Below are 26,989 nucleotides of genomic sequence, written 5' to 3' on the forward strand. Positions count from 1 at the left end.
CTGGGAATCGAACCAGTGATGCTTTGGTTCACAGGCCAGCACTCAATCCACTTGTGAGCTACACAAGCCAGGGCTCATCTTCCTTTTTTCTTTTTCCTTTCTCTTCCTCTATCTCTACTTCTTTTCCTCCTCTTCTCCTTCCTCCTCCTATTCATTCGTTCATTCATTCATTCAACAAATAGTTGAATACTAGTGAGTACCAGTGCTGTGCCAGGCACTGTGTTAGGTACAAGAATAGTGTGGTTCACGAGACACTTGTAGTCACTTCCTTCATGGAGCTTTCAGTGGATCAAGGAACACAGATATTTAACAAATAATTATAACTATGATGGTATAAGGGAGAAGGAAGGTCAGAATGTAATGGAAGCAGGAATAGAGGCCCTAATATAGTACACAGAAAGAAAAGGCCACACAGAAGAGCTGACATCTGAACTAAAGTTTGAAAGGAACCCAAATTACCCAGATAATACGGTGAGAGTGGGAGCAAGGAAAAGTGTGAAGAATATGCTGAAAATTCCAAAAGAGGAAAAGAAAATGAAAGAGAGACAGACAGAGAGACAGAGAGATGATGGATTCCAGGAACTAAAAGAAATTCAACCTAGCAAGAACCGTAAGTGAGGGAGAGCCGGTAAGAAGAGAGAAGCACCAGCACCTGAAAAAAGTACTATAGAAAAAAGTAATAGTGCAAGATCCTAGTAAAGGGGGAAAGGATTCTCTCCAAAATCAAGGGCATGGCCTTATGCAAGGAAGGAAATCCTCTCTCAGCGACAGGAGGAAGGGAAGAAAGGAAAGTCTGTAGGTTTGGTGGCAGAAAGCTGAGGGAGAGCCTCTCTCTCAGGACTTTGTTTTTAATGAGGTAGGGAATGGGCTCACTTGCTGCAAATGAGGGGGCGGGGCTTTAAAAGAGTTGTGGGGAGCACAGGAGCAGGAGTCAATTGGGAAATATATTAAGATTACTTGGCAGTGTTGAGGGCCCCCATGGGGTGAGGGCTGTATAAGTTTATAACGGTGCCAATCTTCTCAGTGATGTAATTTTATCCATCGAGTCTTATCAGGCTGGATAATGGCACAGAGTGTAGAAGTTGGATTCCTCCAGGAATGATGACTTGCTAAGATATGTAATGGGGGGAGAGAAAAAAAAAAGAGGCCAGAGAGCTAATTGCAAAGAGACTTCCTAAATGACGGTCAAGGAAATTTACCACCAAAACCAAGAATAGAAAACTAGACGGGGCTGATGAATAGGGAATATGCAAAATGATCAATTAACTATAAAAACAAATAATTGAATAAGGAAAGAATTCTTGTTCCCTAGAAGCTTGCATTCTACCAGAGGAGCCGTGATAGTGATAAATACCATGGAGAAAATTAAAATATGGTAAAGCCATACAAAGGGACAGTGCGGTCATTTTGTGTGGGGTCATAAGGGTCTCTGGGAACACATCATTTAAATCTGGATGGCAATAAATATTCAGTTTAGATATGTGACAAGAAAGAGCAATCCAGAAAGATAATAGAGTGAGTATAGATACGCTAAGATGGAACTAAGTTTGGAATGGAAAGAAGGCTAACACTATCATGAGTCAGCAATGAAAAGAATTCAAAGAATGAAATCTATGTGTAAAGGCCATGTTGTGTACACCTTAACAGAAAAAGATAAGGAGTACGCGTGCATGTGTGTGTGTGAAGGTTAAAGGAGAGGAATGAAGTGCCTTTTGCTTTAAAAGCTGGTTAAGGCTGCTCCTGGCAGACTGAACAGTAAGAATCAGGGAGATGAGGTTGTTGGTAATCATTCCAGTGATCGGGGAGGAGAGATGAAGATGGAGTAGTCTAAAGAGTAATAGTGAAAAGGTGAGAGGTGGAGTACATTTTAATAGCTTGGATGTCGGGAATAAAAAGCAGAGAATACAAGCTTGGGAGTGAAGCAACTGAGGGTAATGTGGGGTCTATTGTGATTTCTATTACAAATCTCTTCAAAGAAGCCCCAGTCTTCCTCATCATCTGGACAGGACAGAATTCATCCAAACAGGACCCTGCAACCACGGAACTCGGTGCTAATTGCATGAAAGCTCCATTGTCACTGTTGCCAACTTAATCTTCCTGATGCTTAGTAGAAAATCATACCCTTTCTCTGTCTGTTGTGACATAAGAAGAATCTCACAACAAAATTACCTGGGATCCAATGTATTTTGGCTGTTTTAATTCATATACATAGTTATTGCCCAAAAGTAAAAACGCACTGCCCATATAGCTTTTTGAGCGTGTGGCCCCTTCTTGCATTTAGACCTTGAGGGGGTCACACACTCAAAAGGCTACAAACAATAGGCAGGACTGCAAATGAGTACCATGGACCAGTTACTGGACTATAGATGTGATAGGAACTGGGTCACACTGAAGAACCCTGGCCCTATCTCAATGAAATAGTTGCTACTCAACTCCAGTTTTGTGGTCATACAAGAATGAAAATCTAGCCGCATAGGCTGATTATTCAAAAATAATCATAAATGGAGATTTGGATGTTAAATTTCTGGTTTCTTTTAAGCACTGTCTTTGAAGAACAATACCTGTCTTGAGTTGCCAAATAAAACCTTTTAACTTTGGTCCACCCACTGCTAATTGTAACCCAGTTTCTAAGAGAAAGAAGAGAAAAAGGCCAAATTAGCCTGTTCTTGGTACAGAACTCAGATTCAAATCTCAAAAATAGTATTTGTTGTACATATATGTGGAACACTTGAGCTCACTAGGAAACTATCAAGGTGTTAGAATCCCAGATATCGGTCTTCATGGCTGTCCTCTTGCTTCAGCTTGGGCTGCTGAAGTCTACCACATGTCAGCATTAGTCCGGCCTCTCTACTAAGAACTTGACAGAGAAATCACCAGATGGTGCCCAGCATCCTCAAGCCTTTGAAGCTCCTCTGCTGCCTCGTTTTCAGAAGAAACAAAATGTAAAGGAAGAAAACAGGCCAAAATTTTCAGTATTATGCTCAAGGTCCTTGAAACCTGATTTGAATAAAACATTCAGCCCTACCTTTAGTTCTTCTGTACTCCACTCAATTAGAATGCTTACTGTAATCATACATATTATACATCCTAATTTATGTATCAGCCTTCCTTTACTATCTAAATCAAGTACTTGGCCATTTTTTTGTGACCTTTTCATCTGTATTGTTGTTTATAGTTTTCTCTGCGTATATCGGATTTCATCATCAATGTGTTAGGCAGGGTTTTCCAAGAATAATATGTCAAGGCAAGATTAAACATGCAAGGATTTTCACTGGGGAAAATGCCTGTGGAAGAAATTGGGAGAACTCTGGAGAAGGCTGGGAAAACTACCCAAAAGGGGAAAAGGGTGGAGACAACTATAATAGCATAAACAATAAAATGTAATTAAAAATTAAACAATAAGTTTTATTGCATCTAGGGGGAAAAAAATGCCATGCAAGTCTGACCCTGGAGGAAGGAGAAGGAGAAGAACAGTCAGGTGGAAGCATTCTAGATTGCTGTGCTATCAGGGGAAGACCCAGAAGTACTCAGGACTAGTCCTCAGGCCAAAGGCAGCTGGCATAGGGGTCCCAAGTCCCCTAGCAATAGGCCTGCCTCAGCGTCTCAGCCGCGCTAGCCGCTGGCTGGATGTAACCTCTAGAAAGGACGAACTCAGTGCTGACAGGGCAGCGAAGGACTGCAGAGCCCAGCACAGAGGCCAGCAGTCAGTTACACTCTCTCACTGGAGCACTGAGATGCCTCCTCTCGTAGCAGCCACTAAGGAGACCATAGATTCTTTAAAGATAGATCTCCAATATACATTTTTTCCATAGCACTTAAAAAAGTGTCATGTTCAATAAAGACACACATGCTTATAACATACACACATTGCTATAAATAAAGAGATGAACAAACAAATAAAAATAAATCACTAGATAATGTATAAGCATTTAGGTGTAGGTTCAGCCTAATTGTATGCTCTTTTCTTAAAATGAACAAATACTGCAAGTATGGCTCTCTTTCCTCTAATCTTTATGAAAGCTACTTTATTTCATTAACGTTACTTCACTTCATTTTTCTAAATTTTTCCCTATTTAATTATATATATTTGAGATGTTCATAAACAAGGTCAGCAGCAACAAGCACGATGTCTGTAGGGCCAAAAAGCTGCCCCATGAAAGAATTGTTCCATATCTCCACTACCCAACATGCCACTATGTCCTCCCAAGGGGCAGTGATACCCAAAAGGAGACAGTGCTCATTTGAGGCATTTTGGTAAAATAATATCCTTTGAGCACACACAACATTGTAAGTGTTCCTTGTGTTACATTGTGTGTGTGTTCCTTATTTTTCACTTAATCTGCATGTAGAGGTCATGACAATGTCGCTGAGATTCTTACCGCATACTTCCCACACTTTCATTATACTAATTATCTTGAAAATAATTAGCTAATTACTGGGAAAGGTAGACAATGATAGCAAACGGAATGTAAGATAAGCATTAATGAACAAGAGCAGGATCCAAATCTTCCAGTGAGGGAGAAGACATTCAGGGTTGGCAGGAGGACAAGGAATATTCAATAACCTTTTGATCAGTTGCACTTGATTCAGAACTAACAATGCTACCCTGTGTTATTGCAACTGGGTAGGAATCCAAGTCCTCGATTTTTAAATTCTAACAAAGCTCCTTTACATTTCAGCGATACTGAATGATGTACTGAAGTGCCATAGAGCAGACCAATTGCAATTTGTCAACTGGACTTTTCAGTCTTCCTCTTTTTTGCCTTTTTAGGAAGTATTATGTGGAAAATATTTGTTTTTATTTGTAGCTATTGTCCAAGCAACAGCATTTAGTAATTAGGTTATAGCATACTTCTGAAGAACTGAGATTCTAAACTTTAAATTGTTCTCAATGAGGAAAGTGCATATTTGTCTGAAATTTTAAAAAAGCAGGTTGAAAATAGATTTTTAATGAACTGGCTCTGGATCAGAGCACTTTTCAAATGAAAATACAATAGACATCTAATCAGACAGGTTATTTACCCAGAATAATTGGATCTATGCTACAGCACAGTCCTTTAAAATGTGGCTTTGGTGCAATGTTTTTTATTATCTGAGTGTGTTCAACTGCTAGAGCATGAAACTAATGTAACATGTATCATGATAAAATCCCTGTATGAACCCACAGGGATTTGGCCAAGATCAAAGCCAACCATGGATTGGTAGTAGAAGTAGTGTAATTACAAAATTCACTGCACAATATATTGATCATATTACTTTAGAGCAATTCACATGCCCCAATTCCCTACTAGAATGTAGCTCATTTTGAAGACAGAGATTTAGCCTCTCTCACCTTTTATCCCCCGGCTTAAAATCTAACTAGCCCTCAATAAGCATTAGTTGATTTAAAGTGTAAACAGTGCAGAAGAAAACTAACAGCAATTTATTTCAATATATTATTTACTTATACTGTGGGAAGCATAAAGCTGGCTCTCAATGAAGGAGAAACCATAGCCATCATCTGGGAATATATAACCTTGGAAGTTAAGAGAATCGCCCGTGAAACATCTACCCCTAAATAAGATGGTTTGTAAACTTATGTTTGAATAAGTGATACAAACAGTGGACACTGACAGAGTTCAGTGAAGGGAGGGACCTGGGTGAGGCCGAGTGACCCCCAGGCAGACGCTCCATAATTAAGAAAAGATGTGGCCTCCAGAAGGTGGAATAAGTGAGTCATACATTCACAGGACAGTCTGGAAATGGGTCTGTCTGAAGCAGATGATTTATGATGAGGAGTAAAGAGAATACAGTTGGAAAGGTAAGGTTAGAAATAAAGGTGAAGAATCCTAAAGCCATTCTGAGACGTATGAAAAAGATAATGGGAAAAACAGCACTGAGCTAAATCAGGAGATCTCATTCAAAGCCTTACTTTGCCCCCTGCCTGCTCTGACATTGAGTAAGGAAGTGTATCTCTCTGGCCTCAGTTTTCTCCTCACAGACTGAAGGAAGCCAAAAGACCACCATGGCTAAAAGGTTTTGACAAGATAGAATCCTCAAGAGAGAAGTTATGAGCAAGGAAGTAGTGTGAAGAACAAAAGCTTTGGGTGAGCTCAGTCTGGTGGTAATGCACAGGAATGGGCTGGGCATGGCCAAGGAAAGGTTCATAATAGTCAACCAATTATTAGGTGCTGGAATAAAGGGCTTGCAAAGGAAATGGAAATGTAGGGAAAATTTCGAAGGCCAAGTCAATCAGATGTGATGACTTGTAGAAGCACTGACTCAAAAAAAATCCCATTATTTTGAACCTAGGTGACTGGACACTAGAGTCTAATTACAATAAAACTGTATAAAGGGTAAAACCAGTGTGAGAAAAAATCAAATAAGAGATAGCTTTTGGTTCTATCTACCCTAAATACCTCCCCCTTCACTGCAAGAAGTGACCTTTAGTTTCATTCTTAGGTTCTACACGAACAGCTTCTAAAGTCTGAACTTGTTCAAGACGCTCAACATCCACCCCACACCCCTGACTCATTTGTGCGCTTCCAACACACCCCCTCCTGCATTCATCACACCTTGGGCCCCCTTCCAGATTAGTTCGGCTTCCCATACCACTCGCTCTTTTGAATCTTTTCTTCTATATCACTTCTCCATTCTTAAGTTAATAAAATCTGACTTAAGATTAATGCTTTACCAAGAAAATTATCACGGTTGGATAATTCAATAGGCTTACCAGGTACTTGATCATCACAACAGCCTTTGAAGTATTGTGTTAGTTTTGTCTTTCTGTGTGACCAACGACCACAAATGCAATGGCTTAAAACAATACCCATTTGTTAGCTCACATTTCTGTAGATCAAAAGTTATGGCAAGGTGTGGCTTTCTCTGCTCAGGGTCTTACAAGGCTCAAGTCAAGACTTGGACACCTTGACTTTTCACCTGTAAACTTTGAGGGAATAATCCTCGTCCCAGCTCATTCAGTATACTAGAAGAATTCAAGTCCTCGTGGTGGTAGGATTGAGGTCCGTGCTTTCCATCTGGCTGTGTGCTGAGGGTTGCTCTCAGCTCCCAGAGGCAACCCAGTGCCTCTCTTTGCTCCTAGAGTCCATGTGACTCATCCTCACAGCCAGGCCTGAAGAATCTTCCCTGTGTCAAATCTCTCTCCCACTTGGATTCCCTCTGACTTTGCCTCAGACCCCTAGCCCCACATTTAAATGATTTATGTGATCGGCTGAGGCCTACCTGGATAATCTTTCTTTTTCCAAGTCCACTGTGCTATGTAACAGAACTCGGTCATGAAAGAGAAATCCTTATATTCACAATCCCAGGGATTACACAGTACAGTGTATATGAGTCATATACATCATATTGGGAGCCAGCTTAGAATTCAGCCCAGTCAAATCACGCTGTTTCAACGGAAGTCAAATATCGAGCTTTGACAAGTTGATTGGTAAACTACTAGTTTTTTCTTCAGATTCTGGACATTTGAAAATATAACCACACCATGATGACTGTACTGCTATTGATTCTTTTTAGACTTTTGGAATAATGCCACATATTATACCTTATTCACCTCATACTGAAAACTTAGCACCCACACCTTTACCCGTACCTCAAACACTCATTCTCTCCACCAATAACTTTGCTTCCCATTTCACAGAACAATTTAAAATAGGCAAAGGAGAGAGCTTCCAGCTGTTCCCGGCTTCACGCCTTCCAATCATTTTGCGTCTATACCTTCCTACCCTTATACTTCCGTGTGCTCAAGGCATGAACTACCCAAGGCTCCTGCTTCACTTGAACGGGATCACAACCCTTGTCACAGAATCAAGGGACACTTTCGGAAGGATGCCCCCTTTTCTGCCTCTTTAATTGTTCCCACACTAAGGTATCATTCCGCTAGCATATCCACATGCTGCTCTGCCTCCCACCTGGAATATCAAAATCCTCTCTGTCCCCACGCCTGCTTTTTAATTTCTACTCCTTATCTAGTTCAATAAGCGACAGTTCCATTTTTCCAGCTGCTCTGATAAAAATCCCTGAAGTCATCCTTCACGCCCCCTTTACACTCACACTCCGTATATATTCCCTTAGCAAATTCTGACAGTTCTAACTCAAATATAAACCAAATCTGACCACTTCCTGCTACCTCCTCCGCCACCACCGCAGTCCATGACTTCCCATCTTGAATAAAATCTGAAGTCCTTATCAGGTTTGACAAGGTCCTTTACTATCTGACGCCAGCCTTCCTCTCTAGCCGCATCTCCAACCACATTTTGTTTCTCTGGTTCACTCGCTCCAGCCTCATTCATATTCCTGGAACGCGCTAAGCAGGCGTCTGCTTCGTGCTTGGTGCAGTGCCTGTCCTCCAAAGGACATCCTGCCAGAAATGAGCACAGGTGCCTCCCCGACTTCATCTCCATTGCATGTCCTCAGAAAGGCCTTCCTGGAACTGCCTTGAATGCTCTTTATCACATTTACCTGCCTTATTTTTCTTTTTAACTTTCAGCATTATTTTGTATTGGTTTCAGATGCACAGTGTAGGGGTTAGACAATCATATACTTGAGAAAAGTGTTTCCCCTGATATTTCCAGTACCGCCTGGCACCATGTAGAGTTATCGTAAGGTTATTGACGCCATTCCTTACGCTGTACTTTACATGCCCGAGACTATTCCGTAGCTACCAGTATATACTTCTCAGCCCCTTACCTCTCTCACTCAGTCCCTCAAACCCCACCGCCTCTGTGTCTATGATTCTGTTTCAATTTGGTTTGTTCATTAATTTTGTTCTTTAGCTTTCACATATAAGTGAAATCATGTGGTATTTGGCTTTCTCTGACTAACTTATTTCACTGAGGATAATAATCTCTAGGTCCATCCATGTTGTAGCAAATGGTAAGATTTCATTCTTTTTTATGGCCAAGTAATAGTCCACTGTATAGATGTACCACAGCTATTTTATCCACGCTTCTGCTGATAGGCATTGGGGCTGCCTCCCTAGCTTGGTGATTGTAAGTAATGCTGCAATGAACATGGGGGTGCATATATTCTTTCCAATTAGTATTTTATATTTCTTTGGATACTCAAAAGTAGATACCTGCCTCATTTTTATGCATTATATGCTATTTGTTTATTAATATCTTTAGCTATTTTTACAGATCTTTTATTTTGTATTCACTGGTTTACTTATGTATTTGTTTGTTTACTTGCCTGCCTTCACCCCACTGAAAATGGAAGCTCCATGAAAGCAGGGAATTCTTCTGTTATGCTCATGGCTCCCTCTCTTATGTTTAGCACAATGCTTGACACATAATAAGTATCCCAACATTTTTGTAAATTAAATGATATAAATGTTTCTCTTTAATCCTTAAATCATTCATTCACCTTTCATTCACAGGCGTTTACTGCGTGGACGTGATGCAGCAGGTCCTGTCCCAGGTACTGGGTATGTAAGCATAAATAACAACATAAAGAATAATAAAAAGCATAGATAAAGAAATAAGCAATGAAGTTCCAATGTGTGTGCTACCATATGGAAAGGGCAGTGTGCTTTAGGGACACAGTAGGGTGAGTTCTCCAAAGACCAAGAATTATGCCTGAAGGAAGTGACAGATAAGTGGAGATCTCAAAAGAAGAGTAGAACTGGAATTGGTAGGGGTGGTAACAGAGATTGGTTTTTCATTTGTATGCAAAAAATGAAAAACTTCAAATAAACTTATTTTGAATGTCCCCAAATTTTACTTAATAACTTACTTTGTTATAGTAAAAACAAGACAATTTTGTCTGTTTTTATTAGGCAATCTCATCTTATACTTCAAGTCAAAGACTTTTTTTTTAAGGGTCAAGAGAAGAAACAGATCACAAATAAGCTCTTTTTTCTTTGAATTGGATCACAGCATTACTAAGGACATACAATTTACTTAGAGATAAATAAGACAGGATGCCTCCCTCCCTCCAAAAATAATATCTGTAGGCAAGTAATTAAAATAGAAAACAATAAATGAAAAAAATACTTTAGCAGTGGTTCAAAATACTTTGAAAGTAAAGGCAGGGATGAGAGTTTATTGATTGGTTAAATGAATTTACCCCATTTGCAAATGGGAAAATATCAAATTGCTAAAACCTTCCGAAATATAGGGCTTTTAAAATCCCTGAAAGTAACTGATACTCAAGGTCAATACTCTTCAAAAGAGAGGTCCAGAAAGTATAAAAGAAAATAAAGGAAGAAATGATACAAGTAGCTTTGTCTCATCTCTCCTGGTACTGAAGGTGGAATCTCAATAATGAGCACAAAGGACGAATATATCATCTTGTTTACATTTTAAGCTGAAATGAGAAGTAGGTTATTAATCTTCACCTATAACTACCAAAGATAAAATCATAGGTTATGTGGATATTCTCATATGAGAAACCTAGGCTATCTCGTTTGTTGTTTATATATTTTCCAACAAAAATATATATAGAAAAATAAAAAAACTTGAATGAAAACAAACTTTTCTGATATATTCTTTACCATTAGCTAGCATGTTTTAGGAACTCAGTTTCTCTCTTATATTTTTTTATCACACAGTAAAATAAAAATTTGAAGCTACCAATATTTAGTAAAATAGAACTTTCATAGTATTGCATAAAATTCCTTGGGAGATTTTAGCAGGATAATATCCTTCATTTCCAGAAACAGTTATATGAAAATTGCACTATCAGATCTCTGGTTGATTCCTTATAACATAGTGCCATCTAGAGATTAAAGTTGATGTTGCTACAAGCTACATTGACCGCAGCTAGCTTCTGAATTATGTAAAATGTAAACATTACATTTTAGAGCTAATAAGTTCAGTTGGGTACATCTATATGGAATACATTTTAAATAAATTAATAAGTATGTACACAAACAAACTTCCATCTGGTACACTGACATCTGATAATCATTAGCGTGACACCTCCTGTGGGTAGTGTTTTAGTCATACGTGTGCTAGTCTGTCTAGCAGTTTAGTGACACACTGTCGCAATGAGGAAAGTTATATAGACATACAATACACATTTGATTAGATTATGTAAAGAGGCATAATTAAACTTCTGCAAAGAAGCAAGACAATTTTCATCATAAATGTAGAATATTTATTTATTACCTAATATGAGTAAGGCATCACATTGCACTTACTATATATATTCATCTCCTGAGGCTGCCTTAACAAACTACCACACACTTGATGGCTTAAAAACAGAAATTTATTCTCCTACAGTCCTGAAGGCCTGAAGTCTGAAATCCAGGTGTTGGCAGGCTATGCTCCTTCGGCATGTTCTAAGGGAGGACCCTTCCTTCCCTTGAAGCTTCTGGCTGTCAGCATTTCTTGGATTCCTTGGCTTGTGGCCACATCACTCCAACTTTTGCCTTTGTCTTCCCCTCACCTTCTCTGTGGGTAGGCTGTGGTCTGGTGACTCCAACCTCTGCTTGTGTATTCACATTTCCTCCTCCACTTTGCCTGTGTGCCCTCTGTCTGTTTCTCTTCTGTGTGTCTATGATAGGGACACTTGTAGGTAGATTTAGAGCTCATCTGAATAATCCAGAATGACCCTATATCTTAAGACTTCAAGTATATTTGCAAAGACCCATTTTCCCAGTAAGGCAACATTCACATATTCCAGTGACTTGACATATCTTTGAGGGGCCACTATTCAACCCGCTATACCATCCTTCTAAAAAGGCAGAAAAAATAATTTTTTTTACTTTAATAAGTTTACATCATAATTGGGGAAAAAAGCTTACATGCAGAGATAAACAATTACCCAGATCAGGGTCTCTCAGCTCAGCACTATTGACATTTGGGGCTCGATAGCTCTTTGTGGTGGGGACTTTCCAATGCATTTTAGGGTGTTTAGCATCCTTGGCTCTACCCATCAGATGCCAGTTGCACCCACCTCTCAGTCATGACTAATAAAAAATGTCTCCATACCTTGCTCAATGTCCCACGGGAGGCCAAATTGCCCTGGTTAAGTGTAAGTCATCTAGGTTACAGAGGAGCCATGTCAACAACATGGTTAATTAAGACATCCCTAACCTGCCTCCCTGCATCAACAACAGTAACCTGGCACCCGTGCACAGACCGAAGTGCTTCATGAAACCTTTGGCATCCAGGTAGGAGACTGTGAAACCCAATGCAATCTAAGGCTGAGGAGAGACATTTTGAGAGTCACCCACAGCAGGGCTGGCTACAGAAACAAAGAAAGCCCTGGACTCCCGAGGACTCAGCTACTGTCCGTTTGGCTTTGGGTCTGCCATCAGCACCACAGGCCGAGGGACCCAGAAGGAGTCAAACCCACCCTCCCATCCAGTAAAAGACACACAGACCTCAGTCTAGTTGTGGGCTCCGAAGTGGCCCATGGAAGGGCTCCCCCCGCTTCGGCCCGCCTGCAAGGCCCTGGAAGAAAGCCCATCAAACTCGACACACTGGGTGCGAAGAGTTCTGCTGGCGCAGCGGCGCTTGAGGAGATACTCCTTGGTCAAGGCGACAGGCCTGGAAATAGCTCCGTGTTTCTGCGGACTCGTGAACCAGCTCCAACTCCTCCCCACCAAGGTCTGGGAGCCCCTGGAGGTGAGCCGTCTGTTCTGAAAGCGGCCTGTCCCCGGGCTCCCACCCAGCCACGGCCTGCGAACAGCCTTGCAGGCCCAGAATCCCCGCACTCGCATCTGCCCCTCAGAGATCCTGAAAGAGCCCTCCACTCGGCTCCTGAGCGGCCCTCAGCGGGGCACAGGGACCCAGATAGAGACACTCGCATCTTTGCCTCAGGAAATCTTAAACGGGCCCTGTAGCCAGCTCCAGCCCCGACAGCTGCCATCAGAGACCAGTCCAACCTACCTGAGAACCCGGGGAAAGACAGTCCCACCTGACTATGTCTCCAGAGTCAGATCTGCAGACCTCGATCTTGTTGGCCTGTTTGCTTTTAAGTTCTTTTTGCAGAAGTAGACATCGTGGCACAATGTCATGTTCCATTCTCTAAATATGACACCTGAAAGCACTGGCAACCAAAGCAAAAATAAGCAAGTGGGTCTACATCAAACCGAAATGCTCCTGCCCAACAACAACAAAATCAACAGAATGAAGAGGCAGCCTACAAAATGAAAGGAGGATTCGCAAAGCATTTATCAGATAAGAGGTTAATATCCAAAATATATAAGAAATTCACACAGTTCAGTAGCAACACCCTGCCCAAACCGCAACAGTCCTACAAAAATATGGACAGAGGACCTGAACATTTTTTTCCAGAGAAGATAAACAAATGGCCCATAGTCTCGATATATATCTGAAGGAAATGAAATGATTATCTCAAAGTCATGCCTGAATCCCCATGTTCAATGCAGCATTATTCACAGTAGCCAAGATATGGAGATATGGAAACAACCTGAGCATCCATCCACTGAGAGTGCATCAGTGGATGAATGGATGAAGAAAATGTGACACACACACACACACACACACACACACACACACACACACGGAATATTCAGCCATGAGAAAAGCAAAATCCTGCCATTTGTGACAACATGGATGAACCATGATGGCATTATGCTGAGTGACATAAGTCTGGGAAAAACAAATACTATATGAAGGAGGACCCTTCCAAAAACTTGGAATTTATTTATTAAAAAATTATGTATTTATTCTTACATGTTTAAACTTCAGTCACCTTCAAAGTACTTGCCATTTGATGCATTGAGACATTTTCCCCTATTGGGACATATTCCTCACTGCTCAAAACAGTTTTTGAACTTGTGATTTTGATGCTCTTTTAAAAAATGCTTCTACCATTTTTTGTTTCACCTCTTCCACATTAGCAAAATGTTTCCTTTTGAGAATGTTTTTCATCTGGGAAAATAGAAGTCGCTAGGGGCGAGATGGGGTGAATAGGGAGGTTGGGGCACAAGGGTCATGCAATTTTTGGTCAAAAATTGCTGAATACTCAGTGTGGTGTGGGCAGGTGCACTCGTAAATCACCCACCGCGAAGTGGGCAAACGCGCTCAAATAGTGTTCAAAAAGAATTCACCACAGCTGAACGCAGCCTCTCACAATACCACCCGCTGGTACACTGATACAGGTGGGTTCCTGAAACACTCACCTAGTGGGGGAAGGCTGTACGAAAAGGGGCCTGCCCTACAGAAGATAATCTGGTTTTGGGGGGTTTCCCCTCTAAGATCTCACTTGCATTTGGAATTTTAAAAGTCTTAAAAATCCAGACTCATAGAAACAAAGAATAGAATGGTGGTTGCCAGTACTGAGGGTCTGGGGGAAACAGGTAGATGTCTAAGAGTACACACTTCTAGTATCAAAAAGAATAAGTTCTGGAGATCTAATATTCAGCATGGTGACTATAGTTCCTGAAAGTTGCTGAGAGTTGATCTTAAATATTTTCACCACACTCACAGAACAAAAAAAAAAAAAAAAAAAAAAAAAAGTGATCATGTGAGGAGAGGACTATCTTTGCTAACCTTATTGCTATCGGCCTCATTGAATCATTTTCCAACATGCATCAGATCATCACACTGTACACCTTAAACTTACATAATAATTATCTCTCAATAAAGCCGGGGGGAGGGAAGCAATTCATTTGGATGATCATAAACAAATGTTATGAGATAGATACAATTCAGAGGGGGAGGAAACGGAAAGGAACTACTATAGTTCAAGAAGATTTCATGGAGGAAATGAAAAGTGAACTAGTCATTGGATCCAAAAAAAAAAAAAAAAAAAAGGACTGGCGCTGGGGATTGCGGATGGGGTCAGGGAAAGCCTTGCTGGCTCGTGCCCTTGTATTGAGAAGCCCTGCGGGGGCGCTAGGACTGAGGATGGTGCGCTACTCCTTTTTATGGGCTAAGGTAGCAGCACCGTTCCTGGCACAGGGCAACTCTCAACACCGCTGAGCAAGTCCGTGGGGTTAGGTTAATAGACTGGAGTCAGGAGGGAAGGGTCTTAAAGAATAGATTGGGAAATGTTAAGTTTGTGTTGGTGCTTTTGGGGAAATCTTGAAGGATTTTGAGTAGCAAAGATGAACTGAGCAAAGAAAGCAGTGGTTTATAAAAAAATATAATCGAGAAGCTGGAAACAAGATCAGGAAAGATCAGCTAAGAAATTATTAAAATAGTCTTGCTGTGAAGTAATGAGTTCAGGGACCAAGATAATAACGGTGGGGATTAAAATGAGGTGACAATGGGAAGAAAAAATAATTGTCAGTTTCTTATTATTTGATTTGGAGAAGATAGAGAAAAAGTCATATAGGAAAATTCTCAAGTCAGGGTAACTAAGAGAATAGAGTTTCATCATTTCAGGGAAGTAAGGGAGTCGAGAGAGGGAGAAAGATGATGAGCTTGAGATGAGAAGGCACATCCAAGAGTGTTATTCATTGCGATGCAGGCAGATTATTTCTGATTTTAGGGTAATTTTCAAAAGAGGGATGATAGTTGCAAATGAAGCTAAATAAATATGAGGTAAGTTGTGATCAATTTTAAGAACTGCTTGCTAGATATTATCCCCATAGAAACTCATAAGAGCTTTGGGGTCACCAAAAAAAAAAGAAAAAAAAAAGAAAAAAAGTTCTCTTCACAAAGATTTCTGAAACAGTCTGAACTTAAAATCACGAATTCTATTTTTATTCCATGGTTCTCATCTTAGACTAAACCATAGGCAATTCCAGATTATTGCATTATTCATACTCTGACATGCAAGCAAGCCATTATTTCTTCTGGATACACTGATGTTCAGGACAGAAAAATAGATTAAAATCAAGTAATATTAACATAACAAACAAGTTCGAGAATACAGTTTATGCTAAAAAAAGACAATTTTTTAAAAAATCCATTGAATAACTGAATTTTTCATTGTTAATAGTTTACACCAACTGGTTATTAACAACCTGTAAAATAATTCTATATTACTTTAGTTTTTTTAAAATTTTCAGTTTTGGAATTTTAGGAGGTTGTCCTTATAAGCATTTTAATATTGTAAGTTACCATATGTACTTTTTGCAGATTGGAGCATTGTATACTTAAGAAAACAATATCACTTCAAAAATCACTAGGCTAGAAATTAGTGAATGAAGGGCAGAGGCAATGCAAATTCCAAATCTGCCCTTAGAGAAAATGAGGATTTTCTTCTACTGTATAAGCGATGACCTTGTTATCTTATTATCCATGTAGGACCGCTTTTAAAATCGTAACACTAGTCAACTGGGGGGTATGCACATAGTGAATCCTGGTGTTCAGCTTTGGAGAAAAAATTAAAATAAGAATCAAATATCAAAATCAGAACTAAAACTATTAATTGTGTTGGACTGTAGGATTATATTTTTTCTGTTTATTATTTTTAAAACATACATATTGTTAAACTCAAACCCAGATAGCAATATGAAGTAAGATGACAATTAAGATGTACTAAAAATAACTTGATGTTTGTAAGACTTTCTAAAATAACTTCACATTTATGTATAAATTATATGTTAAATAAACAAAAAGCTTTTTTAAAAAAATAGAGTTCAGAGTTTCTTATAAATGTTCCTTAGTTGCATAGTTAAGAGGCTTTCCCTCAAGAGCCATGTATTTGTCCAACAAATTTAAATAAGTAGTTAACAAATAAATGAATCAAAAATTGTCATTACTCTCACCACCCTATTCTAGAATTTATCCGAATTGTAAGCTTCACAAATAGATACGATTTCTAACGCCAGGCTTCGCTGGGAACCCAGATACATGTAGGACAGGAGGGTGGGGCGCTCCTGAGGTCGGCGGTGCTTTGATTAATCGTAACAGGAGGCTTGGATTTTCTGGCCAGCCCCCTAGATTTCCCACCACAGAGCATTACTCCACAGTTAGATCGGAGGCCGGAGAAGGCGTGCCTTCCTTTTGTGTAATCGAAGAATGGTTATTGTGAACTGAAGCAGGTTCTCAGGCAGACTAATTTTAGGAAAGAATATCAAAACTTGAAAATATAAAAACTGATTCCCTTAAAGCCATACAGTGTGAGCTCCTTTCGTTCCCCCCCGCCAGGCCGGGACGACTGGTAAGAATGAGGAACCAGGCCAGGGGAACTGGCTGCGCGGGAACCGCGCGGCAGCTGGGGACTCCGGTGACCCCGAGGGCACCGAAGGCCGGGTCTGAAGGTGCTAAGGCTACTGGTGCCTTTACGGATAGAGGCCCTCCTGGCTTGTCTTCACATTTTAAGAGAATTCAGAAATCCCAGCTTTTATGTCAAGTAATATAACTTTAAAATGTTATCTCAGAAACTTTAAAAACTATATTGTGCCCTCTAAAGGCAACACTACTTCTACGGATTCAGCCCGAGTTGTGCTTTCTGCCATGACTGTTTTGCCCTTGTGGTTTTCTGCATAAAATAAATACCTTTTTATTTCAAGGTATAAGTGATAATAATTATAACTTCGTTTGTTAGAAATTTATCTCATCTCAATATAACATTATAGTTTCTTTCCTCGGTCAACTATAAATAAGATTAATGAAAATTCGGAATAAATCTTTATAGCCGTCATATAGAAAATCCATTCATTCATTCAACAGACATTTACTCATTGTTTATTATTTGCAGCAGCCTAAAAATACAAATAAGAAAAGTACATGTACTTCCAATTTAATATGGAAATAATGCTTTCAAATAAGTAGTAAAGATACAAATGGGTCTTATAAATCAGAAGAAAAATTTTAAAGCAGGTCTGTGGTCTCAAAGAGAAAAATGATTATTGAAACTAGAGTAAATTATTAATTGTCTGAAAAAAGTAACGTCTCTTATACAAATAGATGCATTTGGATCTCCAACAACGTTAGGTATGAGTACTAAATATTTCTGCACAATGTTTTGACAAAGAATACTAACAGCAAGAGAAAACAATTGCTCCTAGTCTTAAAAATATTTAAAATTTTTTCTGACATATATTTTATATGTTATGGAAATAAACTTTTTATATACAATAGAAAATAAGATATTTTCTACATGCTAAAATATGAATACTCCTTTAAAATTCACCCTTTCATAAAGACCATGCTAATAAAAAGCAATGGCAAGATATATAAAATATCCATTGCCATTTTGAGACTCTCAAAAATATTTAGTAACAGCAAACTGAGAAAAAGGAGAATAATCTCAAGCTCCTAATTCTGTACATAGAAAGAAAAAAAAAGTTAACAACTTTTATCCTTTTATTTAGTGAGGCTATATACAATAATACTAAAAAGCAAGGAGTTTATAATCAGACAGCCTTTTATAACCAGATTGTGTTTTAATCTACGCTCTAATTCTTAAGAGTAGAGTCATTTTATCAGAGTTAGGTTTTAGAATCCATGAATAAGATGGAAACAAGATACACAAAAATTACCCTCAGAATCCTTTTGAGTTTTGAGCCACACTAGAAAACAACGTGCCATCTCTTAGTAAATCATAGTAGCTTGCTTTCTACCTGCATCTTTCTTTCATTAAGTACCAAATATATGAGCTTGCATGTGTTTAAGTATCACATTGCACAAAGTAAATAAACTCTAGGTTCTCACTAATATTAAGAGTAGACTAACAAGTAGAACCATCATAACTATTTAAACTGTCATTTGACTCCTATCTTCCTCCCTACAAGTAGCAGTGAATTCCTGTCAGGTTATTGACAATGCATATATAATGTGATCCCATTGTAAAGATAGATATGTTTTCTTATTAGTAATGACAATGACATCTTTTTCTCAGGGCTACTGAGAGGATTAAATTAGAATACATACATATAGACATATGACAGTGCCTGTCACATGGTAGGCACATAATATATTATAGCTCTCATCCGTTCAATTCAGCAAATAATTTTTCCTACAAATAAATGTTAGTGATATGAACAGAGTATTAGCATTCAATTTTGAAGGGAGGGGCAAAGGTCTTCTCTAGCCCCAAAACACACACAAAGCTATTTTTTTAAGGGAATACTACAATCAATCTTATGTTTTAGAAGGATGTGCTAATGTATTCTCTGTTTGCCTCTCCAGATCCATTCTTTCTCTTTTCCACCCTGCTCTGTGCCCTGACAGGCCAACCTTTATGGGCTACATCAGCTGGGCTCCCTGGCTCTCAGTTTGGTTTTGACCAACAGAAGGCATGGGCAGGAGACCAAGGGAGACAAGGAATATGAGGCCAGGATTTATTTCCCTGTTTTTCTCCAGGCCATGGATCAGCAATGGCTATGTTCCTCTGCCAAAGGCCACGGCTCTTCCTGGTCTCCTATAGCTTGAACTCTCTCTTGTCTGCTTTCTGGAGGTGTTTCTCTCCCTGGCCCCCACAGGTAACTGTGCTGCTTTGTTGCATAGAGGATGGGTTGGAAGGCAAGAAGGGTGGAAGCAGGGAGACATACAGAACAGAAACATTTCGGTTACTTGGTGCTAGTAGAACCCAACACTCAACACTGACAATTACAGTGGAGAAAGATTGGCTATTTTATTATGATTGGCACCAACCAGGAGAACCAGAAGCTAACACTCAAAAGCCTGAACTCCCTGATGGCGCACAGATTACAGATTATATAGGGCAAAGTCACAAGACACCCTAGGTTAGGGGTTTGGGAGTTGATTGATCAGAAGTAAAGTAAGGGCTATAAATTATTTCCCCAGGTCTTGAGGACATCTCTGAGGTTGGTTCCAGTGTCCTTCTGTATGGTTCATGGGACAGCACCTGGAGGGGCGGTGGGGGTTTCCACCTAGGGCTCAGAAGCTGGAATGTAGCTTAAGTCAAGATGTTATCTTGAGCCTGCTAGAGGTCCGGGCCTGGTGCCGGGAACCATTTGTCGGGTCTGGGCTACTGTCTTCTGCTGCCTTGGGCATTGCTGATTACCCTGGGGAAGAGGTTGAGTCTCCGAGGGCTACAGATAGAAAGAGAGAGATGATTTCTAGAGCTAGGATTTAAGGCCAAATTTAATCAAAGTCAAAATGACCCTTGGTTTCAAGACTACTTAGAAGGTACAGTCATGTGGACAACATTGGGGTGATTGCTGGGGGGAGCGGGCAGGTAGAGGTGGAAGAGGGTATAAGGGGTTCAATGGCTGTGGAAAAAATACAATAAAAAATTTAAAAGAAGAAAGGACAGACAAGCGCCACATAAGGATGACTCACAATGGCGGACCACATATACAACTGTGAGTCCGTAAGGTTATAATGGAGCTGACAAATTCCTCTCGCCTGTGTCCTGGTAAGCACCCTAACATCCAGCTAGAGGTATGTCTTTGAGGTAGCCTATCCTGTCCTGCCTGACTTTTAAGCAAAATTCACCCCTATCTCTTTCCTCCCCTGCCTTCCTTCCTTCTCCTCCTCCGCCTCTGTCTGTCTTCCACCTGCGCCTCTGTCAGTGCTCCCAACGGCAGTTCAAGAGGAACCAGTGGCCTGAGGGCCAGGAGGCACCCCCGACACAGTCAGACACCTTCCTGAGAACTTAGTTACAGTAGCATCCTGCATTTACTCACATTTTTTTGCGGAAATGCTGGTGTTAACACATCCACTGCTCTGGCAGTCATACAGAAGTGTAGCTCATACAGTTGGTAGGTTATGCCATCTAGGTTTGTGGAACTGCACTATATTACGCTCCCAGGACAGCATCTCCTGAGGACGCGGTCATTAAGCTGCACATGACTGTACTTGTAGACAGGAAATAATGAGGATCTGACCAAAGCAGTAGATGATGGGTCGGAGAAAACAGGAAAAAAATAAGATGCATTTCGAATATGCCTAGTATAGGATAGAAAAGAAATTTCACTTCACTGGATGAAAGAGCAAGGGAGAGAGTATGTCTAGAAGGATGCCCAAGAATTTTGCTTTAGCAAATAAATGAAGATTGTTAATGCCATTCACAGACGCAGGGAAGTGATACCACCTGCTGTGCTTTTTCCCCCTTGTCTCCATTATCACTCATTTGGAAACTGATTGTTGGCTCCCTTGAGGTATCTCTTGTATTTTACTCAGCATTTCCTAGGTCTTCACCTAGTCTCCTTTTGGAGACTACAGAAATGATTGGACCTAGAGCTTTATTTTTGAGTAGTCAAAAATTATAGAGCACTATTTTTAATTTTTAAAATAAGTTTTAAACAGCTCTGCTAAGTTAAAATTGACATAAAATAAACTGCATTACACAGCTGTGAAACTATCATCACAAGCAAGATAATTAACATAGGTGTGACCGCCACAAATTTTCTGCTGGCCTTTTGTAGTGCCTCCTTCATACACCCCATCCCATATCCTGTTCTACCCCAGGCCTGGGCAACAACTCCTCTGCTTTCTGTCACTATAGAATAGGATGTATTTTCTAGAAATTTATATAAGTTATAGATATATTAATATTTACAAATAACATATAAATTTATATAAATAGTACATGTTTTCTTTCCAGGCTTCTTTCACTCGGCCCAATGATGAAGATTCATCCATGTTGTATCATGCATTCCTTTAGTGTAAATGATATTCCTGTATGAATACCACAATTATTTCCACAGTCACCTATGGAGGGGAATTGGGGTTGTTCCCAGGATTTTTTTCTTATATGGATACATAAGTTTGATGGAGGTGATTATATTTCCACATAAACTGCTAATTCTGCCTTAAAAGTTAGCAAATGTTCACATTTTGAGAATCTAAAAATCAAATGGTAAGATTACAGTACATTGGACCTCCAAAAAAAAGCTTTTATTACTTTGTGTTTTGGACTCTGTTTTTAAGTACACCAAATTTGTGTGTACGCAGCGCTAAATTTCATCCTAAAATTTAAAAAACATATCATCATTCATTTGCCTTAAGGACCTAATAAACTAAGTAGAAAATATCTTGATGGTGGCCTATTTTAGTTTTATCCCTTTATCTAGCATTATGGACACACAGAGTGTTATATTTGAGAAAAACCATTGCATGAAAATCATTGCAATCCTGTGGCATGAAAACAATAGACAAAATAAATAAATAAATAAGGATATCATGAAAATAGAAAGGAAGTAACAATGAAATGTATTGAATCAAATTCATAGGCTTCTATAAATTTTTGTGGGCCTGAAGATTGAGAAATCATTTTAATACTAATATTGAATGTCTGTGTAATTTTGCAGTATACTGAAACTCAACATCTAGCCTACTCTTGATTTTCCTTAGGTTTCCAACTCCTGTTGTAGTAGTTCTCTGAGATTATTCCATGAAAAGTCATATACATGAGTAAGTCATATTTTTATTAATTATTTTCTTCTGAATGGTTTTCAGAGTGATTTTCTTCTGGGCCTGGAGGGGAATGAGAAACAGTCATTCCTGCAACAGGAAGCCTGGAGAACTATCCAGCTGAGCTATGTGGTCACGTGTGGCTTCCTGTTACATTCCAGGAATTGCTCTTGGGTATAAACAGTCATCTTCAAGGGGACAGGCCATGGCTGCATCTGCCTTGGGTATCACACTAAACTTGTAGAACATACAAAATGTCTGGTACAACAGAAGAATTAATTCTGCTGTAGCCTAAAGTTTGTTGAATGTGTCAAACTTTTTTCAAGCTCATTCTAGTAAGCACAACTTATTTAAGGCAAGCAGAATGCGTTATTGAGTGCATTCTGTGTATCTTTTGCACCCAAATAAAAGCCACAGAGTATTGCTTTATCATACTGGAAAGCATGTTTGAAAAGGAAATTTCCACAAATCTTTATAAGCTTTCCAGCATCTGCCAACAATAAACATACTAAATAAGGACCTGACTATAAAAATGTCCACAGCATCATCAGAATATAAGGACATTTAACATAAAAATTATTCAAACATAAAACACAACCTTCTGTATAATATATTTATGTTAGTCTTGAATTAGGACTTTCCTGAATAAAGACATAAAATCTACATTGAATGACTACATAGAGAGGAGAAGTTCATCTCAAAGTTGATGAAGAGTATAAACTGTGGTGTCCAATATGGGAGCTACTAGCCATGTGCAGCAATGTGGATGAAAATGCAAATTAATTTAAATGAAATATAAGTATTTGAATGACTCCTCTGATTATTTAAACTAAATTAATTGGAAGTTGTAACTGTCACTATATAGTATGGGGGCAAAACTAGACTTTGTGGAACCTTACGCTTACATACTGGGGGACACTTTTAAAGAAAAGAACAAAATTAAGCACTCAAGAGAACATTTTCACAGAATGATTAAAAATCACAACAAATTACCAATGTTAAAAAACAAATATCACAAACATAAAAATTATAAACTGTTGCCCTGGCTGGTGTTGCTCAGTGGATTAAGTGCTGGCCTGCAAACCAAAGGGTTGCCAAATTTCCTACACCAGTAAAAGAGAAAGACTATAGAAACTCAGCAATTATTCCTACCCCAATTAAGTTTTCTCTCCTGCCACTGCTGTTCTCTATTTATATTACATAGAGTATATCATTCTAAACTTCTTCATTCCTCCACCCTAAAAATCACCAAATTAATAACTTAGCCCCATTTATTTGTTTCTATGTCAACCATCACACAGTGGAACAGATACACCTGCCCCTTGATAAACTCAACTTGTGAACAAGCGTATAGTTCAAAATTTTAGGTGTATATTAGAACACAACTGTAAACAGATATATTTTTATCAGGCCCCCTCAAGTACCCTAAAAAGTGACAAGTGGTTTTTCAATAATTGGAAAACAATACCAGCTAAGACTGAATTTTTACCAAGTATGATTTATGAAGATGGTTTTAAAACCAACAAAGATTTCCTCAGTAACTGTGAGCCTTGCATATAGAATCTACAAAAGTAACTAGACCCTTCTCCTCTAGAAGGTTGCAATCTGGTGGAAGATAAGGACATGAAAGGTCCTTTAGGGGATAATAGCATTAAATTGACAATCAACTACGAAAGTCAGGAAAACTCATCAAAAATATACTTGTTATGTGACTGTACACAGATTTACAAAGATGATCCAAATGAATCATTGGGCTGGGTGGCAAAACATGATCAAAAGCGAAGAGGCAGTAACATAAGACATTTATAAAGAGAAGGGTGGCTTACCTTATTTCAGCTCCAAAGTTAGCAGGGGGAAATGTCTGGAGAAAAATATAAAACAAATGTTGAGAACCAGAATATAGATGTGGGGCTTGAATTCAAGCATTTGATTATATATATAATGCAAATCCATTGAGAAAAAAACCTTATAGATCAATAAAGCAATGAGTACAATATTTTAGGAGAAGTAATCTGGCAGTGCTATCAACATGATGCCAAATATAAAGAAAAGATCAGAAGCAAAGAAATGTGTTCTATTATTAAAATCTCATATGTTAAAACATTCCTAAGTTCTGAAAAAAAAAAGGTTATTTGGTCATAAGGAAATATTTTTACCTCTTAAATTATATGAAACAGCATTTAAGAATTTTATGGCTATATACATTGATGAGGATGATATATGGTTTTCTTGTTAGTGGAATCTTAATCATTTTATTAATTACATAATTTATTGAGTGCTTCCTATGTGTCTAGAATTATGTCAACTGTTTTCCATTTATTTGTATGTTTTTCAAACAAATAAGCTTGTTTTAGGCTTGTATCAAAACTTCTTATTTTAAAGGAGAGAAAATTTAGGCATAGAAGTGGTCAATTGACAGAACTACACAATTAGTAAATGGCAGAGCAAAAATATGAAGTGAGCCTGGTTCATTCAGAAGCTTCCACTCTGACCACCAAGCTATGCTATCTGATAGAATAACACTTATTTTAGAATAAATTAAGAACTTTATAATTTTTATTTGTTCTAGATAATTCCATATAATAAAAAGTACCATTTTCTTTAAATGGTATAAGGATTTCCTAGAGAATGCATTGTGTCTATCTGTGTTTCCATGGTACACAGTATTTGGGTATGAACTTTCTTCACATTTATTTAATGTACTTCACATACTAATTCAAATATACTCACAAAGCATTTACTATGTTCTAGACACCAAATGCTAGAGATTCGATATGATAATATGACCACATTTTTCTTCATAAGAGCTCACATTCTGATGGGGAAAATAAAATTGTAAAAAAAAGGTATATTAAAATATCTGAAATAAAAAATTTACTAGGTGGGCTCCATAGCAAATTTAAACTGAATAAGGAGAGAATTGGCAAACTTGCAAATTTTGAGGTAATACAGTCCAGGGAACATAAAGTAAAAAGCAATTTAAAAACAAACATATCCTCAAATACCCAATGGATACAATCAAGCATATCAGCATATGCAAAAGGACTCCCTAAAGGATAAGAGAGGGATAAACAGGCAGAAATAACATTTGAAAAAATAATGACCGAAAACATCAAGTTTGAAAACTGTTAATCTACAAATATGATAATATCAAAAAACTCAAATTTGGATAAAGTCAGAGATCGACACCTAGACACATCATAATAAAATTATCAAAAGATCACAAGTGTGGTGTGGTCCCATATACACGTGTGGTAGATAAAAATCAGGAGGGATACCTCAGGAGCAAGGGATCCTAGCCCCACTCAAGACCACCCAGCCCAGGGTTCCAGTGCCAGGAAGATAAGTCCCCAAAACTTCTGACTGTAAAAGCCAGTGGGGGGTGGGGCAACAGAGAAAACTGACAGATTCACAGGAGACTCGTCTTAAAGGGCCTGCAACAGATTTAAGACTTACACAGACTCACCCCCTCTAGGATTCAGCACCAGGGCAACAGCTGGGAGGGCACCAGTGGCATATGGGGAGAAATTGAAGTAACTGGCAACAGGGCGGGTGCCAGAAGACAGCTTCCTCCCTGGAAAAATTCCAGAGGCCAGGCAGCAGCATTGTTCCCTTTCCAAACCCTCCCCAACAAAGAGCCACAGAACAGTGACACAGGTTGTCCCACCCTGGCAATTACCTAAAGCTCTCTCCCATATAACTTACGGGTATGTTTTTCTACACATAGACCATGCTATTAAGACAGGAAGTCAAAGCAGCTCTTCCTAATACACAGAAACAAACAGAGGGAGGCAGCCAAAACGAGGAGACAAAGAAATATGACCCAAATGAAAGAACAGAACAAAACTCCAGAAAAAGAACTAAACAAAATGGAGATAAGCAACCTTCAAATGCAGAGTTTAAAACACTAGTTATCAAGGTGCTCAAGGAAATTATTGGGTACTTCAACAGCATAAAAAAGACCCAGAGAGAAATGAAGGTCACGTTTAGTGAAATAAAGAAAATTCTAAAGGGAACCAACAGTGGAGTGGATGGAGCCAAGAATCACATCAACAATTTGGAACATAAGGAAGAAAAAAATATTCAATCAGAACAGCAAGAAGAAAAAAAGAATCCAAAAAATTAGCATAGGCTAAGGAGTCTTTGGGACATCTTCAAACGTACCAACTCCAAATCATAGGGAAGCCTAAAGGAGAGGAGGAAGAGAAGGAAATTGCAAACTTATTTAAAAAAATAATCAAAGAAAACTTTCCTAATTTGGTGAAGGAAATAGACATTCAAGTCCAGAGAGTCCCAAACAAGATGGATGCAAAGAGGCCCACTCCAAGACACTCCATAGTTGAAATGCCAAAGTTTAAAGATAAAGAAGGAATCTTAAAAGGAGCAGGAGAAAAGCAGAGAGTTACCTACTAAAGAGTTCCCATAAGACTGTCAGCTGGTTTCTCAAAAGAAACTTTGCAGACTAGAAGGGACTGGCAAGAAGTGTTCAAAGTGATGAAAAGCAAGGACCTACAATGAAGATTGCTCTATCCAGCAAAGCTATCATTTAGAATTGAAGGGCAGATAAAGTGCCTCCCAGACAAGGGAAAACTAAAGGAGTTCATCATCACCAACCCATTATTATATGAAATGTTACAGGGAACTACACAAGAAAAAGAAGACCAAAACTCTGAACATTAAAATGGCAATAAATTCACAACTATCAACACTTAGTTTTAAAAATGAACTAAACAAACAAACAGAACAGAAACAGAATCATAGATATGGAGATATTTGGAGGGTTATCAGCTAGGAGG

The sequence above is a fragment of the Pteronotus mesoamericanus genome, unplaced genomic scaffold (assembly GCF_021234165.1).
Source record: "Pteronotus mesoamericanus isolate MK-2021 breed Mesoamerican mustached bat unplaced genomic scaffold, CSHL_Meso_final contig_94, whole genome shotgun sequence".
Taxonomy (NCBI): Eukaryota; Metazoa; Chordata; class Mammalia; order Chiroptera; family Mormoopidae; genus Pteronotus; species Pteronotus mesoamericanus.